Here is a 14,735-nt window from a genome sequence, read left to right on the forward strand (position 1 = left end):
GTTTTGTTTCCTAAATTCCACATATGAGTGAAATCATACGATAATTGTCTTTCTCTGATTAACTTATTTTGCTTAGCATAATACCTTCTAGGTCCATCCATTTCATTGCAAATGGCAAGATATCATTTTTTGATGGCTGAGTAATATCCCATCAAATATATAAACATTCATCTGTCGATAGACATCTGGGCTCTTTCCATAGTTTGGCTATTGTGGACATTGCTGCTAAAAACATTGGGGTACAGGTAGCCCTTTGGGTTATCCCATTTGTATCTTTGGGGTAAATATCCAGTAGTGCAATTGCCGAGTCATAGGGTAGTTCTATCCTTAACTTTTTGAAGAACCTCCATACTGTTTCCCAGAGTGGCTGTACCAGCCTGCCATTTAAAAGGGAAAAAACTTAAATGCATTTTGAAGTCATTTTTCGTTGAGGTCCCACTCTTTTGCCTGCTTAGGCAACAGATTTCAGAGTCTTATTTAAGACACATAAAATGGTGGTTAGCTGACTAATGATGTGTTGTTCATAGATTTCCAGCAACTCTCATCTTTGGTTCCTTGGCCCCATCAAACTCCAACCATCTGCAATACTATTATTCCAATCCATGCTTCACAATTTAACTTATTAAGGGAAAAACTTCATTTATCTGGCCATCAAATTAAGTATAAAGAGGACATCTCTGTCCCTGAGCAGCAACTCACTTGAATTGTAAGCACAGTATTTTAAGGGAATCATCTGACTGTAAACCCCCAAATTTAATATCCAATTGATTTAGTAGTTTTGCTTCAAGCTAGTCCTAAGGAACTCTTCTACTATTTTGAAGTTACCTCCAACTTGTGATATTCTTATGATTTATAAGAGATATCCCAAAGCACCATGTACTGTGAATACTTAGAATATTCTTGGTCACGCTATGTAATGGAGCCATTGGTATCGTATTATTAATAATCCTCCAGGGTAGAGAAAAAGAAAACCTGTCCTGTGGTTGGGGGAAGAAATCCTCAGGAACTCTGCTGGTTCCCAGATGCATAAGTACTGAGCTGGATTGCTGAGAGGAAGATATCTGAACAGATAAAGTGTGCAAGTCAGGGACTCTCAAACGTAACTGTGTAGAAGAATCTCCTGGGGAGTTTAGTAAAAAATGCAGGTTCCTGGTAGAGATTCTTAATCAGTAAATACAATGTAGGGTGTGATCATCTGCATTTTTCCTGGAAATCCAGGGGATTTGGCATAAGGCTTTATCAAATCATTTAACAAACGAAACACAGGGATGCTGGGAAGGTTGATGGCCTTGGGCTCAGACAACCCGGGACTCTGACAGTTACATCCTGTGGCTTAAATGCCTCATGATCAGTTGCTGGTCTGCATGGTGGGGTGTGGATATAGCTCAAAGGCTTATTGCAAAGATTACATAAAACTATGTAAAACAAAATACTTAGCACAGAGACATGCAATAAATATCAGGCACTCCAGAGGTGTGGCATATAAATACACCTGCTCGCCCCAATCCCCATCCAATTAGACATTTTATTTATTTGAAATATATTATAAAAATCACATGATCTTCATCCTCAACAGTTACAAAATACTCAGGGATGGGTGGTTTTCCAAGGCTAGAGCCCAGTAAGACAGTTTTTAAGGGAGTGGCTTCAAGCCACCCCCCACCCTGCAACCGAATACCTCCCTACAGAGCTGCCCAGGGGGCTCAGGCAGGTTGGGTGCCCTCTGTTGCTCATTTATTGCCATCTATATCCTATTTTCTTAGCATCCTCAGGAAGCCAACAGTCAGTCTTCAAGATGCCTTGCTCATCTCCATGTTGGTCTCTAAAGTAATATATTCATTTTGGCTTGAAACTCAGCGCACGGATGACTTTCTTCTGTGAAAGCAGTGCTATGCAAGTGGAATTATATTCAACGGTTCTCCAAGTCATGATTTCAGAATGATCAGTAAGGACTGGGAGAGACATCTCATGACCAGATGTTGGTGAGAAAATGGTCTTTGGAAAAGCTACAGTAGACTCGGGGTGTCTCACTCAAGTCGCCAATTGTTGAGGGGGGGACATTCATCTGTGACCACTGCTACTGCCACCATCCTGAGTAGCTCCTGATCCTGCCCGTCTTATTACCACTCCCACCACTATTCCTACTATTACTCCTACTACTGTGGTAAAATGATTAGTATTAATCATCATCATCATCACAAAAATAATAGCTAACATTAGTATGTGCTTCCTAGATGTCAGGCGCTATGTTAATTGCTTTGCCTCTATCCTCCCATTCAATTCCCAGAATAAAACTGGGAACTACTTATCATTATCCCCATTTCACTGATAAAACATAGAGGTGTAAAGGGGGTGCACACCTTGGCCACAGGCGACAGAGCCGACGCAGGGCAGGGCTGGAGATCCAGTCCTGGAGGGATTCACCTTGGCTCCAGGTGCAACGCCTAGCTCCCGACTTGTAGTGGGAGGCTCCCTCTTTCACCCTAAAAACTGAGCCGACCCTCATGAGGCAGTAGCTCCACCCTTAGCGTGTTGGGAAACCATGCAGCAGCAGAAAGCGATGCAGAAACATTCTGCAAATGTTTAAGTGACTTTGCATTGCTGATCACAGCAGCATCTGCAGACGGATAAACACGTGGCATATTTTGCTGGAGCTAAACCTCCATGAGCGTGACAATATGTGCTGGCGGACGGAATCTGGGGAATGTTCCAGGAATGCCAGGGTCCGCAGGAGGCCCGCTGCCTTCAGCCTGAAATGGGAAGACAGGTCCCGTAACTAGAAATGGGCTTTAGGATTCAGCTAATCCAACTCTCATGTAGTAAGTTAATGGCAGGTGGTCTCCCGAGGAAGTCTCCGGTTCAGTCCCCCATCCAGTGTTACCAGTTGACCAAATGGCCAGCTCATGTCTCAGGGCCCCAACTACCTAGTCTCCTCCCCCACGTCTGTCCCATGCAGTTGCTGCATTGCTTAGAACCAGCGCCAGCCGACCATAGGCCGCAGGCCAACCCCCGCCCACCTCCTGTTTTCTGAGTAAAATTTTATTGGAACACAGCCACGTGCAGTCCTTTGCAAATTGTCTGTGGCTACTTTCCCGTGGCACCACAAGCGGAGTATTTAAGACAGAGACCCCGTGGCCAGCAAGGATGAACACACCTGATACCTGGCCCTGTAGGAAAAAAATCTGCTGACCAGTGAAGCTAAGGTGCTGTGGGAAATTTGTACCATCTGATAGCCTAGCAAACACTCTGGAATGTTCTGGAGTCATGTTGCTTTAGATACTGGCAACAGTTGTCCAGACTTTCCATAAATGTTGGGAAGGGACAGAAAGAAGGATCAGAGATTTTCTGAGAATGGAAGGGGAGCCCTCTCGTTGCTGCTAAAATCCCCTGCAGGGAGCTCAGAACACGTGGGAAGCCGTTCACCCTTCTGGGAGAAAGCCGCTTTCCTCCCTCCATCAGCTCACATAACTGTGATGTGAAACAAACGCTGTGTGCTCTATCACTTGTGTGACCTAAGATGACAACCAGATGTGACACACAGTCCTGCAACAGCAAGATCACAGAGAAGTGAGCATTGAAAGGAGCCCTTGACTTCACGTAGACCCTCCAGCCGACACATCACGTAGCTGTGTGACCTTGGGTGAGCAACTCAGCTCCTCTGAGATTTCCCATTCACGTTGTCTCTTGTCTGGAACACTCTTGCGGGTACGACAGCGCTGACTAGCCTACGTGGCCAGCCCCTCCTCATCTTCCAAATGTCATCTCAATTGTCACCTTCTTAGAGCATCTCCATCTCCTCCCCCTTGCCATCACCCGCTCTGTCATCTACACCATCCGTTCCATCTCCGGCCCAGTTACCTTACTCAGCTGCTTGCTCATGCTTTAACCATCCGCCTTCCCCCACCTAGATGTTTGACTCTGCAAGAACCAGGACCTTTCTTGTCCTGTGCACCCCAACCCCAGGACTTAAAAACTCCCTCCCGGGGCATGTAGGAGGCACTCCAAGAATACTTGTTGAATAGGCAGGTGAGTGAATTCACATGTTAATGAAGGACCTACCATATGGGTTGGCAAGAGCATCTCACCAAATAATGCCTTGTGAGGTGTTATATGGATGTAACCAACAAATTTTGATTTTCTCAGTGCCCCTATGGAAATTGAATATGCCTGCCCAAGGGAAAAAGTTCTGAACCAAAATGTTCACCAGTTCTTGAACACGACAACACAAATATTGTTCACCTCCTGGATTTGTTCCCTTCCAACATTGCAGAGAGTTCTGGAAGTCCAAGTCATGAATACAGGCTGCGCTTTGCTTTATTGTGCTTCCCAGATGCTGCGTTTTTCACAAACTGAAGGTTTGTGGCGACCCTGCGTCGCGCACGTCTATCAGCACCTTGTTTCCAACAGCGCTTCCTCACTTTGCGTCTCTGTCACATTTTGGTAATTTTTGCGATATCTCCAACTTTTCCATGATTATCATATCTGTCATGGCGATTATGACGTGCTGAAAGCTCAGCTGACGGCTAGCATTTTGGGGCAATAGAGTAGTTTTTAATCAAGGTATGTGCGCCGTTCTTTTAGACATAATGCTGTTGCACACTTAGTAGACTATAGAGTGCAAACCTAACTTTTAGGGACACTGGGAGACCCAAACATACATTTGACTCGCTCTACTGTAATATTCACTGTATCACAGGGATCTGTACTCAACCTGCCATATCTCCAAGGTACAGTTGTACATATTCACAGATTTGTCATTACATATACACACACACATGTACTCTGACTTTAGCCCACGTGATTGCACTAAATTACTTGCCTGTCATCCCTAAGCTCGGAGGAGGTAATTGGGGGCTGAGCTCCTCCCCCAGCTTGGACACAAATATATATGTGTCTTTACATATAACCTGATTTGTAGAATGGGATGAGTGTGGGCCCAAGGCAAGGTTTATGTGTCTGTGTTTAAGTTCAGAGTCCCTAGGATGAACTGTGCTGTTCCTCCTCCCAGCCTGCGGGACTTTACATGGGTCCCCTCTGCTGGTCCCCCTCTCCCAGCCCTGCCCCACCTCACCCCATCTTACTCATTCACTGCATCTCCTCGAAAGGTCCAGTCATCAGAAAGCCTTTGTCGATTCCATTCCTGGCCTGGGTCGGAGCCCTCATCATATGGAATTTACCTTCCTACCATGGTTTTATTTATTTATTTATTTATTTACCTATTTATTTATTTATTTATTGAAGTTTGATTTGCCAACATACAGTATAACACCCAGTGCTCATCCTGTCAAGTGCCCCCCTCGATGAACTTAATTCATATAACCTGAATGTGAGCTAGAGTCTCCCTGCCCTTCTCAGGGACTAGTTTGAATTTGGATGGATCCCCAGTCCTGGGGGGATAGGATAACCCAGATGTCTTCCCCTTGAGTTCTGACAGTTCCAGAAACCAGGCTCCATGCTTCCGTCTGCTTCTCCCATGCCCAGTGGGGAAAGACCCAGAAGCTGCTCTGGTCTGCATCCATCCCACACAAGTGATGGCTCCCCTCCGGTGCACACTACCAGCCTCTCCCCTGGCTCCTGGCATGAGTTACAAGAAGACACAGGGGATGCAGAGGGAAGGTGCATTATGGCTTCTGGTAATAATGGTGCTGAGCACACCCACCTCATCGTCCCCACCTGCCCTTCTCCTGTCTCATTTCTGCACAAACAGAAATCCTTCCCTTGCATGACTGGCAGGTCTTCCTACTCAGAAACCCTTCCTGCCCCAAATCACAGACACCTAGGAAGTTTTCTGAGTAAACATAGTGCTCCTTAATTTTTTAAGTAAAAAAAAAAAATCAGAATTTGCTTTGCCCGGGGATCTTGATGGTATTGCCAGAAAGTGGCAGGCAAGAATGTTCCTGTTTGTGAAAGAGACAGTTAGCTCAGAAGGGTGATCGGTAAGAGCCATACAGAACACCTGCTGGCCTTCCAGAACCCTATGTCGGTGCTAAAGCACCTCAAGTTATCACCCCCCTGGCTTTGTCAACATCTCACATCCACATGGGGCAAGTTAACTAATTCCCCTTAGCCTCTAGGATTCTAACTCTGAGGCCAACTCTGATCCTCAACTGAGATTCTGGAACCAATTACATTGTGTGTCAGGAGGTTCCCCCCACATCACCCAGCAGTTCTCAGACAGCAGCTGGGTGCCCTACAATTCAGCTCAATTCTGACACCATCTGCCTGGAGGCAGCATCGGATCCCACTGAAGGTCGCAGACCTATGAGACTGTTCCCCCGATGCTTCAGATGCTGGTCACAAGTCCAGAGTCACCTATGCTTCGGACTGATGAGCTATAGATTGGAGCTTCCAAAGATCCCCCTCCGTGGGTTTGATGACTTTGCTAGGGCAGCTCACGGAACTCAGAGAAACTTTTTACTTACTAGATTATCGTTTATTACGAAATCTATAACCTAGAAACAGCCAGATGGAGAGATGCATAGGGCAAGGTATAGAGAAGGGCCCAGAGCTTTCCAAGCTTTCTCAGACCAAGACACTCCCCAGCTCCCCATATGTTCACCAACCCGGGAGCTCTCTGATCCCCCATCTTTTTGGCTTTTTAGGGAGGCTTCATTACTTAGGTTTGTCCGAGGAAGTCACTGACCGTTGGTGACTGAACTGAGCCTCCCACCCTCCTCTCACTTCTATCTCTCTCATTACTTGGGGTAATTTCAAGGGTTTTACGAGCTCGATGCCAGAGAGAGCTGGAATTTGGGATGAATACCAAACCTATATTTCTTCTTATAAATCACAATATCGCAGTCTGCCTCCTCTCTTGTCAAATGGGGACTGGGATGCCAACCTCATGAGGATTGCACCCCACTTCCTTTCCCCAGACACCTCATTCTGTTTTTCACCAAAAAGATGCTAAAATTGTGAAGTTGGAAATGACCCTTACATGCCACGAAAGGTCAGGTGCCATGCTGGACTGGATTTCTCTTCTCTTTGCAAATGCTCTGTCTCGGTACAACAGGGTGCACCAAGCCAGAGCCGAGCCAAGAGGTCAGGGCAGAGGGCAAAGGGCCTTGCCCTCATTCCACCCATGAGTTTAATTTGAGAGCGATGCTGGCTGCTGTTTCCTCTCTCAGAAGCCACTTGGCCATCACTGAGTCTGAAAAGGGGGTCCTGAGGCTTCAGCTGGGGCAGCAGCTTGGTGCTTCCACAGAATACAGCTTCCTTCTGCATCTTCAGAGAACTGCTGGGGGCCAGGCTAACTAGGGTTCTTTGTCCTCCAGCCCAGCCATGGGCCTGGGGAAGAGCAGGACTTTCCGGCCTGCACCCCAGCCATCTTCCAGAACCCCAGCATCAACAGGGTGTGAGCACGGTTGCTGTCCCTCGGGAAACAGTCTTCCAGCTTCAAGCGTGATTTATTAATTTCGTTGCTTTGGCGGGATCATTTATCAAATTCCCTCAACACTTCAATTAGGAATGGCCTGCCTCCCAAATTGGGGTTGGTTTTCTCATCTCCCCTAGCCAGCTTGTGGTCTGCGTCGCTGCCCTGACCACCCTTGGTTTGGGGAGAACCAGATGAAATAAATCATACCTCCCACTTAGCCACTTCACATTTTTCTCTGCATGAAGGCACCACCAAGGAGACGGGGCACATAAATATTTCCCCTGTTTTTTGGCACCTGATTGTTGCTCCCATGGAACCGAGGGGTGAGACTTTATCCTTCCATCCACTGTCACCCCAACATCACCCAGCGGGGAGCAGAGAGGGATGGAGCTCTCATTATCCCTTTTGTTGGTTTCTCGAGACTTAGCCTCTCATCTCTATCTCTCCCTCTCAAACCTGACTTCCATACCAGCAAGAGGCATGATTCCAAAATGCAGATGTGACCTCACAGCAATCCTGCCTAACACCGCCAATGGCTCCCCATTGCCCTGATGAGAAAACCCAAACTCCTGAGCATGGCAGCCAACTCCTTGGAGTCTAAACCCACCATAGCCCCAGTTCTTAGAACAGGGCATGGCCCAGAGAATGGTCACAAACAAAGCTCTCTTGCTCTTCCTGGCCTCACCTCCTCTCTCTCATGCTCAACACCACCAACTGCTTACCGTCTTTCCCACAAACCCCACTGTTCTCGCCCCCTCCCCCTCTGATAAAAGTAATCTTCCTGCCTGAAGCATCTCTACCCCCTCGTAAGCCAGCACCTGCTCAACCCTGCATTTCCATCCATCACCTCCTTTTGGGAGCTTTCCTTAAACATCCCTCCCTGGGCAGCCACCATCATACTGGGCTAGAGATGCCTTCTTCCGCAATGTCCTGAGCATGACTCGATAAGATAGGACTGCAACCAAGAGGAAGACAGGGACCATCCGGTGCCTAATTCCCTTCCATGTTCCCAGCACCTGAGGTGCCACCCAAGTCTCCACCACTGCCCTTCATCTCTGCTCCTGCAATACTTCTCCATATTTTTTAGTCACCATTTCAATGCTCCACTTCTGAAGAAATGGCCAAAGACAGGAGTATCCTCTCAAATTATTTTTATTTATATTTTCCTCCAAAGGGCAGCCTGGGGCCTTCTCTGTCACAGCTCTGAACACCAATAAAAAATAAATTAAAAAATAAATAAATAAAAATAAACCCAGGTCAAGAATTAAAAAAAAAAAAAAAAAAGAAGAAGAAACATGAAGTGTTTTCCCCAGAAAACTAAAACCCTTAAGAATGTTCCCCCTGCCCTTCTGTTGACCACACGTGGTATCAGACTTGCTTCGCATACCCATCCTCCCTCCAACCCATCCCCTGGACTGTGGGCATCTTTGGTTCTATATCTAAGAGTGCTATTAATTAGCCCGCTAGGAAATGTGGAGGTCAGCTCCAAAGTTCTCTGGACCCCTTCACCTGGGGGTCTAGCTAAGAGTCTCACATAAACAGGCCTCTGGGTGATTTATCCCCATATCCCCACCATCCCCTGTGACCCTCATTAGGATCATTATTAGAATAATAATAATACTGAACACTCCCATGCATTCACTCATGCTTTCAATAACTATTGAATATTCCCCAAGCAAGGCCCTGGTCATGGCAATGGGGAATCAGCAATTCAAATAAATAAACAAACAGGTATGGCTGCTATGAACTGATTTTGAATCCTTGGTCTGGAAGTAACTCCTAACTAGGCTGACCCTGACCCCTCCAATCTGTTCATCAACTCAGGCTCTTTGACCAGAACTGGTGTGCCGCTATGTAGACAAAGTTCCCGTGTTTATTTTTTTTTAAGATTTATTTATTTATTTATTTATTTATTTATTTATTTATTTATTTATGATAGAGAGAGAGAGAGAGGCAGAGACACAGGAGGAGGGAGAAGCTGGTTCCATGCCGGGAGCCTGATGTGGGACTCGATCCTGGGACTCCAGGATCACACCCTGGGCCAAAGGCAGGTGCTAAATCGCTGAGCCACCCAGGGATCCCCCAGTTCCCATATTTAAATGCCAGTTCCATCCACTCTGGTTAATTCCCCCCATGCTGTCTAGACTGGCCCCATCACCCCAGTTTACCATTGACCTTAATAGTACCAGTAAAAAGAGAGCACATCTCTAAGGAATTACTACACAGATTCACAGTAATCAAGTAATGTGTTGTGCATTTTAGTTTCACAACCCCGTATTCCCTGCTTGAGGGCAAAGGCCACCCATGTCTAGCCTATCCCCATCAGAACCCTGCGTTGCACAATTAGGTCTTCAGTAAAGATGTACTGAAGGAAGAAATAAGCAAAGAAATGCATCCCTATGTCCCGAGGCCCTTGGCCCTTGGCCCACGCTGGACTCTGACACAGCTGTTCTCCACTAGTTTATTCCATTTTGACCCCAACAGCAAAGATCCCCAGAACTCTATTCATTGCAGAGCAAGCAAGAGGCCTGGTGCAAGCAGCAACGGCCTGTGTGTTGGCAATGCCGCTGCACGTTGATGGACTTCCATAGTAATTCAACATTATTATGTGTCAAATATAATTTATGGTTTAATACAATGCCAGTTTTATAACTGCATTATTGCTATATATTTACATCTGGAAAAAAATAAATCACAGTGAAATTCTCCACTTTGAAAGACTTCATCTGGGATTAAATGCTGAGCCACCAAGTCTGGGTTTTCCCCAGCTAAAATTGGGGGCAGCTCCAGGCCTCGAGAAGAAACAAAACCAGTTCATTGCTTCCCGATTGTATCTGTTGTTTTTGTGACCTATTTACCATATTTTTGTCTTAAATTTCTCAAACATGCACTGGACACCAGCCCTTTGCTTTTAGGAATTAGGACCCTTGGGAAAGCCTGAAACACTATCCAGAGACAAAAATCACCTCTTTTAATGTTATAAAACATTAAAGAAATGCTTCAAACATTCTATATATGGCCTTGTATCACTCACGCTGCCAGGGCAGTATTGTTGCTGTTGTTTGGCTTCTTTTCAGTCAAAAAGTTAGTAGAGATTTATCTATTGCAATCAATATAGATCTATATAACTTTAACATAGGCATTCAATACACACTATAATTTCTGCAAATTCTTACCCCATCCCTGGCCATTTTAAGTTGCTTCTAAGTTCTCATTATAAACAATACTGCAAAGAACATCTTCGGACAACCCCTTGCCCACTTGCATAACATTTATGTCACTGAGGATAACCCCTAAATACACTTCAGGATCACAGGATTAAAAAACATTTTTTTAGATTAAAAAAAAAATGTACCCTCCAGCAGCCTTGATTGACACAAAAACTTCTATTCAACCTCCAACACCCACTCAGATGTCACCTCTGCTTGATTTCTCCCCTGCTACACCATTGGCAGAATTAATCACTCATTGCCTTATAAACCGTATTTGTACAAGTGTTTTACATCACAGTGTTAACTAGTCACTTATACATCTGTTCCCACTACTGGATTATAATCGCACAGGACAGGTGTTGGCCTGGCCTGGCCTGTCCATCTATAGAACCCCAATGTCGGACACAGAAGAGGTGTTATATACATGTGCATTGAATCAAAATGCTTTTAGAGGGACAGCTGGGTGGCTCAGTGATTGAGCATCTGCTTTTGGCTCAGGTCATCATCCTGGGGCCCTGGGATCGAGTCCTGCATCAGGCTCACTGCAGAGAGCCTGCTTCTCCCTCTGCCTATGTGTCTGCCTCTCTCTGTGTGTCTCTCAGGAATAAACACATACATCTTTTTTTTTTTTAAATGCACTTAAGGAAGGACTGGAAGAGCCACCAACTTTAAGTTTTCAATTAATGGCTGTATGGAAACCCTCTGAAAAGTCACAAGAAGGGTCTAAAAGGAGATTCTTCTCTGGGATAATTTGTACGGGTGTGTTTCATTATCAATTGAATTGTCACCTCCCTCCCTTCTCCTCTGCCTTTTCCCTTCTTTTCTCTCTCTTATCAGAGGTGCCTTTGAGAACTGGCTGTTTGACTTCTTGAAATAAGACAGCCACTCTCAAAAGAGAGGAGAACCAGAAGTTTCTCTGTGGTGGAAGGGTTCCTCTAACTAGCTTTACAGTGTAGCGGGTCCCTGAGAATGTACTTCACCAAGCTGTGCGGGTGGTGGAGACACTTACCCTGATACAAATCTGCTTTCACTGCATGCAGTGCTTCTGCCAAAACCACCATCCCTACCTACACTTACCGGTCAAGATCTGGTTCTCAAATGCAACCCACCTGATACGATGAGCCAGTTTAATGCTCCTCGGACTGGCCTGCACTACGAAAATATTTCCATGTTCTGTTCTACGCAACATCATGGATTTCCTTCTAGAAAGAAATGCACTGTGTTTGTCAGTTCAGGATGTTGTAACAAAAATACCATAGACTGGATCACTTGAACAACATAAACTTACATCTCACAAGCTACTGGCAGACTCAGCATCTGGTGAGAACCCCACTCCCTGGTTTACTCCCTTGCTGTAAGTTCACATGGTGGGGAGCCGAGAGAGGAAGCAAGCTCTCCTGTCTCTTCTTATAAGGGCACAAAGCCTATCATGGCCATCCTCATGACCTATCCACCTCCCAACGTCCCATCTCCTAACACCATCACATCAATGGTTAGGATTTCAGCATATGGATTTGCAACAACATAAACAGTTCATAACATACCCTTAGCCAAATATATAATAAAAACCTCTAGCTTCCCTGTAGTGATCTCGACTAATAAAAACCATGCCACGTCTTTGGGAAGGCATGCGATGCCTTATCCTCCCTGCAATAACCATTAAGCCTTTCTTCCCTATCCCAAACATCCCATGCTATTATTTCAACCTGTTTTATTGTTTATTATGACCATAAATGAGATGCAGTTCAAACAGACCACCTTACTTTGGCCCAATATACACAATAATCTTCCACAGGAAGAAATGCAAAATTTTACTGAGAATCCTGGAAATGGGGATTTAGAAAAGACTTGAGAAAACATATGAAGCAACATCAGGCTTTTTCCAATAAGTAATCAGGATCAGAGAGGGAGAAGAGCAGATTGAGGGACACACAGCGCCAGTTCTAATACAAGTTCCCCTCACAGCACAGCACCAATCCCCTTCTTTGTCTCATGTTTCTGATAGACATATAATTGCCATAACTAATTGGGAAAGGCATCCATCTCATTTTATGATGACAAAGGATGGAAAGGAAACTCGTTGTCACTGCACAATTTATGAGGTCGTTGTTAGATTCATTACTGGAAGATCACGGGGTGTAATTAGTGACCCAAATCGGAGTAGATAAAACAGTTTGGCCCTTGTTTAAAGTCTTGTCTTAAAATTGAGTAATTTCCCCTACTCTAGACAGAGTGCCTTTGAGGGTCATATTTAATGATCATACATCCCAGTGTGAAGTGACCCCAGGAGAACAAGAGATGACTTTGTAAATTGCACTCTGACTAATTTGCCCATCGGTTGGCATTTCCTCAGCCACCTTCACATTATTTTATGAGCCATTAGTATGATTCCTATATTTATTCAATATTTTCCTCCATCTAAAATGGTTTTCAATGTACAACTCATGTCTGGGACACAGCACTTGATCAGTAAATGTTTGTTGGAATGATCTGGGTAAACCCATCCGAGTGGTCTCTCATCCAACCTTAACAGCAATGCTGAGTGGCAGTGAACAGGGCAAATTTTAAATTCCCTATTTTGCATGATAACATGGATTAAGGCAGCCCCGGTGGCTCAGCGATTTAGAGCCGCCTTCACCCCAGGGCGTGATCCTGGAGACCCAGGATCGAGTCCCACGCCAGGCTTCCTGCATGAAGCCTGTTTCCCCCTCTGCCTGTGTCTCTGCCTTTCTCTTTCTCTGTGTCTCTCATGAAAAAATAAATAAAATCTTAAAAAAAAAAGAAAAGAAAAGAAACATGGATTGAAGACTCCTTGGATTCTTAAAACCTCATTCTCAGATTTTATTTCTGGCTTCTAGTCTCTTTTTCCTTATTTTTTCCAGAGTAGAGACAATGAGTTTGAGCTACTGAATTTCAGAAAAACAAAAATGAAAACAGTTCTTTCTCCAAAGAAAGAACTTAGAACCCTTAAATCTGATGCCCATCTGCACCATGGGAAACTTTCTAAAATGATCCTGAGGGTCAAGCCACCTGTAAGGGAAGAGCCTGACATGGTCTCTCCCAAAAACAGTCTACAAGCAAGACTGAAACCAGATTTCTTGGGAATGAGGAGGAGACCCTGGAGACAGTCATGAGCTCATAATGTGTCAGAACCAGAGGAGAATTGAGGACCTAGAAGTTGCTCCCATTTTTTCAGATGATGGATGAGAACCCTGAGGTCCCGAGAAGTTCAGTGACTTGGAAAAGTCATAGTGAGTTAGTAGCAGAGCTGGGCTAGAACCCAGTCTGTGGACATGCTTTGTTAAGACACCATCTCCTCTTCCTCAGATACATGTTTGGACCAGAGTTTCTCAACCCCAGTACTATTGACATCTGAAGCTGGATCGTTCTTGATAGAGGCTGTTCTTTGCATTGCAGAATGCTGAGCAGTATGCCTGCCTTCTGTCCTCTAGATGCCAGTGATATTCCTCCATCTAGTTGTGACAACAAAAAAAAATGGCCTCTAGGCATTGCCAAGAGTCTCTTGGTGGGGTGGGGCAGGGCAGGGCAGAGCAGGGGAGGGGAGGTTGAGAGCCATGGCAAAACTCACCCCCAGTTGAAAACCGGTGGGAAGCACCAGATAGAGCACCTCCAGATAGGCCACTCTCCTTTGCTCTGGCACCACCATTTCTTAAGTCCACTTTTGTAAGTGATTCTTCCTTGAGTGATGTAATTATTGTTGAAGAGTTGCAAAGTAAATCTATTCTGGTTGGTCCCATTGGACTCTTCTAGAAATAACAGAGCTAGGTTACAACAGAGAAATAGCCAAACTACTCACAGCCCAAAGTTTACCTGTGGGAGCATCCAAAGATGACCAGACTCTTCAGGGTTCAACTTAGGAGCCCGATGTAAATGTATTCTAGTATAAGGACAAATAAAAAACTTTCTTTGCCTCATCATTGAATGCCAACTAATAAGTAAGGTAATAAATCAGAAACTTATTCAATAAACATGGAATCCAAGAGGGACTGATTTTTTAAGTATCTTAATTGCTTGTGTTACTGAACTATGACAGCTTGCTATCTCCATCTTCAATCTAAAGCTCTACCAATTCATGGTCTCAATATTCCTTCTTTCATTTATTTATTACACATGTGTTGAACTCTTAG

Source organism: Canis aureus, chromosome 8, assembly GCF_053574225.1.
Source record: "Canis aureus isolate CA01 chromosome 8, VMU_Caureus_v.1.0, whole genome shotgun sequence".
In the NCBI taxonomy this organism is placed as follows: Eukaryota; Metazoa; Chordata; class Mammalia; order Carnivora; family Canidae; genus Canis; species Canis aureus.